We start from the raw sequence: 5,308 nt of genomic DNA on the forward strand, positions 1-5,308 counted from the left end.
ATGGCAAAGAGCATAGCCTGGGCATACTGGAAACCTCTGAAATTCAAACTTAATATGGACAGTTGTAGATAGTTGTAAATGTAACCAATTCAAATGTAATTTTCTTATTTTAATACTTTGTTTGATAACCTTTCTTGCACTTTTATATCTTTACCCACTTCTTCTTAAATATTTTAAATCTAAATAGATACCTGGTGCATTGCAGTGGCAGTGGTTTGTGCATGTAGGTATCCTGTCTGTTTTTCCAGCTGCTGTGGAAAGAAAAGATTCCCCCCAACATAATGTCGCCATCCTTAAATAGCTGGGGGTTCTCCGGATCTCCTATCCGCCTGCACACCGACTCCTCAGCCTGAGAGAAAGACACTACCAACAACAGCTGTAAGAGTGCCCAACCCTGCTCTGGCCACCTCTGAGTAGAAGTCATACTGTTTAAGAGAGCTAAACCATTACACACGGCATCACATGTACCTTAATGTAAATCAAATGTTTGCACTGTTATTTATACAGTTTGGGGCAGCAAAAAAAAAAAAAACGTGATGTGCTTTTTCTGTGGAACCACAAGGTGGGGCAAGAGGAGGGAATTGCCCTATTAGGAAAATAATTTTGAGCCTTAATCAATTTAAAATATTTTAACTGGAATATTCTGGGCTGTAAAAAAAAAGATTTTCCTTTTTGTTAATTAACTAACATTATTGAGGCTCACATTATTGTTTATTTATAATTGTAAAACAGATTTACATTTACAAGTAACAAATGTAATGTGGATTAAGGATTAGGTTTATAAAGGTTATATGGGTCAACTAGAGCGCAAACCTCCACTAATTCTGGTTTGGGGTGGAGGTGGGTTGTTTACACTACGGTCTCTATCTGCCATGTGTGCATTTGTGTGACCATAAAGTATATTTTTTCATGGATCTGCATGATCGTTATAATTTCAGGTCGGAAAATTAGAAATTCCGGATTTATGTGGAAAAATCACATGCCTGATTGTTTACCATGAAACGCAGATCCTATTCACTTGTCTGGTGTGGCTACACTAAAAAAACAAAAAACAACATAGGTTTGAATTAAACACAGGGTCTGTAATTATAGAAGTTCTTCTGTATGTATCTCTTAAAGCCCAATGGGTCACCAACTTGAGCTAGTTCTAAGCTGCTTAGATCGCCTACAAAAATATAAATGTTAAAACCTTTGTCAATATGGACATGCTACACATTGTTGGATCAGCTATATACTATACAATTCAACTGTTCAGTTAATTTTATAGAAACCAGGTGTAATCAATTCAGATTTACCGGTATTGTAAACAAGAGAGATTAAAAAAGTGCTGACTTCCTACCTTTGAAGCGGTAATTAGATCAGAATATGTGTCCATTCTTTGAATTGTTTATATTCCATATGCGGATAACGGATCCAAAACAAACTAAACTTTTTTTTCAAAAAAATGTATCCAAGATGTGAATGTGAATTTTGTCATTGTCTGCTAACTTTCTCTTCTTCCTGTACTGTGTTGTTAGGCATGCTTATGATTGTTATCTACAACATCTAAGTTAAGCTACCAGTGTTTTGATATGTGGCTGTCTTTATGCATATGGTTGGCCTGGATGAGCTGTCTGTTGGAGCAAGATGAAATTAATGATTCATTCATTTGATATGTATTCAATAAACCCATTTTTAAACAAGTAATATTCATAATGGTTCAAATAAACAATTTTATAGCATTTATCATATTTGCTGAGCAAGAGTTTTGGGCCAAAGGAATTAAACGCCTGTCTCATATAGGAAATTGGTGATTAAAGCAACTAAAAGGCTGGGCTATTAATTGCAGTTTTATGGTATTTTTTTACATACCTGCTGCATTTGTTTCTACAGTTGTGTTTGAGTGGGCTGTTATGTTTTGTTGTATGTTTAGTCAATATTAACATTCATCTGAAGTTGTTTTTGTGTTCACTGGAGTATAATGTCCTTTTAGCTCTGTTTTGGTCTCAACCAACTGTTTAGCTACTAAAGAGTTGACCAGATAGTTGCTAACATTGTCTGTACCAAAGTCCTTAATGCACTGCAACTTAAGAAAACATAGGCCAATACACAACACACAAGCAGTGATGAATGCAGAGTTTGAATCGCCTGTGGCCAGATCAGCCATCACCTGGCTTCCTGTCCTCTAAGGCCAAAATTCTCTTTGCCCTTGCATAGACTACAATGGCCTCAACCAAAATAAAATACTCACTCCCATGATCAGTTCAGCCACTCCAAGGTGCCACTATATTCACCAAACTGGATATCCATAATGTAGTCCTCTACCAATGCTCATCTTCCAACTAGAAGCTGCGTCCCTGTGCTTTCCCATTGCCTGTTCCCCATAGAATGTAAATACAACATCGGGAACTGACTTATTGGCAGTGAAACTAGCATTGCATATCTGCTAACAGATCCTCCTAAATTTGACACACTGGACCTTTATAAATTAAACTTATAACTAACTTATAACTAATAAACTGTCACAATCACCGCAATAATGAAATATCTCCAACCACACGGGATGGGCAGCCACCACCACGGCCGGAAGTAAGCTCTGTGGTGAACAAATGTTTATGATACTTGCACATTTTGTTCAGCAAGATAATCTTCACAAATGAACACCACTTTTATGATTTCTGAAGTGTGAATGTTTGTAAAAACCTAAAAGAATAAAAAGCCAACATTCAAGGGTTGTAAATTAACTACACCATGGTCTCATGTCTTCAGCGTCACATCACAACTTCCACATTGTAATTAAATTGCGTAATTAAAATCAACAAGTTGGAATGTAAAAGCAAAACAAAATAAGCCAGATATTTTTTTTTGTCTGTGAAAATGTGAATTTTATTCTTTCAATTTATAATTTAACAAACTGTATTTAATGTTGTGAAATCAACGTTTGTTGATATGATTGCATAATTTCTGTCATCACAATATTCTATGTCATGAATAAAATGATATAGTACAAGTCTTCGAGAAAATAAGGGTAGATGTCAACTTGACAGTCTTGTTAACAAAATATGTAAAAATTATGAATATACTACACTGCCTTTGCCACCATGTTATAGGTTTTCAGAATGATTTACGTGCCCCCTTCCCCATCCTCATATTTTTTCATGATAATTTAATAAAATGTATTAATGGTTTTGAAATCAGCAAAGACACAGTTCTTAGGGTTGTACATTTATGTTTATTTTGATCATATGGTTTGGTGGATATGGTTAGAAGAAGAAGATGATTTTATTGCCAATGCACACAAGGTCAATTTCTGAAATTTGTCTTTTTATATATACCTTACACATATAGAGTCTTTTTGTATATCCTTTTCACATATACAGTCCCCTACACAAATGCATTACATCAGGAACGTCACCTGCAGTATAGTGCCACTGAAGCAGTATTTAAGGTTCAGTGCTCTCCTCAAAGACAGAGATAGAGGGGAATGTAGATTTGAATCAGTCCCCAATAATAATAATAATAAATAATAATGATTGAACCAGTGACCTTTTGGTTAAGGGCAAATATATTTTCCTTCTAGGCAATCCTGCCTTTCCATTGTTTAAGACATTGTATTTGAATGCTGTCATCTCAAAATGCTATGTCCTGAATTAAATGATATACAGTCGTACAGCAATAGTACAATGCAAATCTTCAGTAAACTGGAACTGATGTCTGCTTCACAGTTCAGTTGATAAATCATGCAAAAAATTATGAAGGCACTAGAATGACTTTGCCACTGTATAATTTGAAGTTTTCAGGATGATTTTTGTGCCCCTTTCCCCATCATATTCTTTTTTGTATTCTTTTCTGGTTTCAGTAAGATAATGTAACATTTTGGAATAAAAATACAAATGAGCAGTCCAAAACTTGAAGCCAGAATAGCAAATATCTCTACAGCAACACTGAACTTACCAGGAGAGCTGACATACGCTGGGATAAAAGTGATCCACACTGCACAGAATATCAGCATGCTAAAGGTGATAAATTTGGCTTCATTGAAATTATCAGGCAGTAGGTGTGTTTTCGAGCCAGAAAAGCAAGGAATAAAACATAATATGGCCAGAAGTCCATGTACAAGTCACAGCCCAAAAGCCCTACAGCTTGAGCCCCCAGAGCAGGAACTCCTACAGATGATTTTTGTTCCCTTGGAACTTTCTTAAATTCCTTAAATGGAAAGGAGGAAGAAACTTGAATAAACCAGAGGACTACATTGACATATGTTAGTGACACCAGGCGCCTGAGTTTCGTGATGGGCACAAGGCCAAACCAAATTTCGAATACCAATTACCCTTGCCCTGGGGAAGTGTTGGCCCTGGAAGGCCATTAACCCATTATGTTTCCCCAGAACACAAGAGTACAAGGGGACAAAGGTGAATGACGAATGCGGTGATGGATCCAGCATGCAGGACACTCAGAGGAGCCGAGCCGATGAAAGGTCAGGACACAGGACAACAGAGTATGGAAGAGCAGCGAAGCTCAGCTCAGAGTTGTCTGCTCTGCAATAGGAGTCTCGTCAGATGTATCATGAAGAAATGAAACGCCACAACAGCCAGTCCATACATGTTCCAAATAGAAGAGGGCTGCAGTAAGCAAATGCTCGCCATAAATCCTCTTCAATATGTGAAAACACATTCTCATAATAATCATCATATAACACAGGCTAATCATTAACACTCATAATTGCCGAACTAGGAATGGCACGCGCCGCATAATGATAGCATCCCTGAACATAATCAGGTGAGCAGGAATGTAGGACTATATTCCAGTGCTTTTAAAATGATTTTTCTCTTAGGTATGGCATCATTTTCATTGAATACAAGCACATACACAACAATATACGGTAACCAGAACAATAATGAATAAGTTGTTACAACTACATGGCATCATCATGATGTACTTGATTTCACAAGTAAACCAGAAGCAGTATGAAGTATAGAAAGGGTAATTATTTCACAAACATTTTGTTCATTTGATTTGTTTCTATTTCTACCACTAATTAAGCATTGATACCATATTGGTTAATTTAAAGATTGTTTTTTATACTATACCCCAGCTACAAGTTCCCGCATTGTTCAAATATCAAACAATAATGCACTCATTTACCATCAACCCTTGAAACTTTGCAGTTTTCAAGCAAAGTAAAGTAGTCACAATAGTAATCATTAAATATAACTTTTAAAGGTTGACATGTTAACATATAGAAGAATAAAATTAGATTGGCAGAATGGAATATGATAATTCAATAGGTAATGTTTCATTACTAAGATTGAGTCATTTTTTTAAATCC

At 36.1% G+C, this 5,308-nt stretch overlaps 1 protein-coding gene across 1 annotated transcript in view; it reads right to left on the bottom strand.

The window, feature by feature from the left end:
- LOC118342048 (extracellular calcium-sensing receptor-like) overlaps positions 1-5,308 on the bottom strand; it is a 13,284-nt gene that overhangs the window by 3,792 nt on the left and 4,184 nt on the right. The gene's annotated exons all lie outside the window — the stretch shown is intronic.

This window comes from Morone saxatilis, unplaced genomic scaffold, assembly GCF_004916995.1.
Source record: "Morone saxatilis isolate NCDOM2014 unplaced genomic scaffold, NCSU_SB_2.0 Contig8, whole genome shotgun sequence".
Classification (NCBI taxonomy): Eukaryota; Metazoa; Chordata; class Actinopteri; family Moronidae; genus Morone; species Morone saxatilis.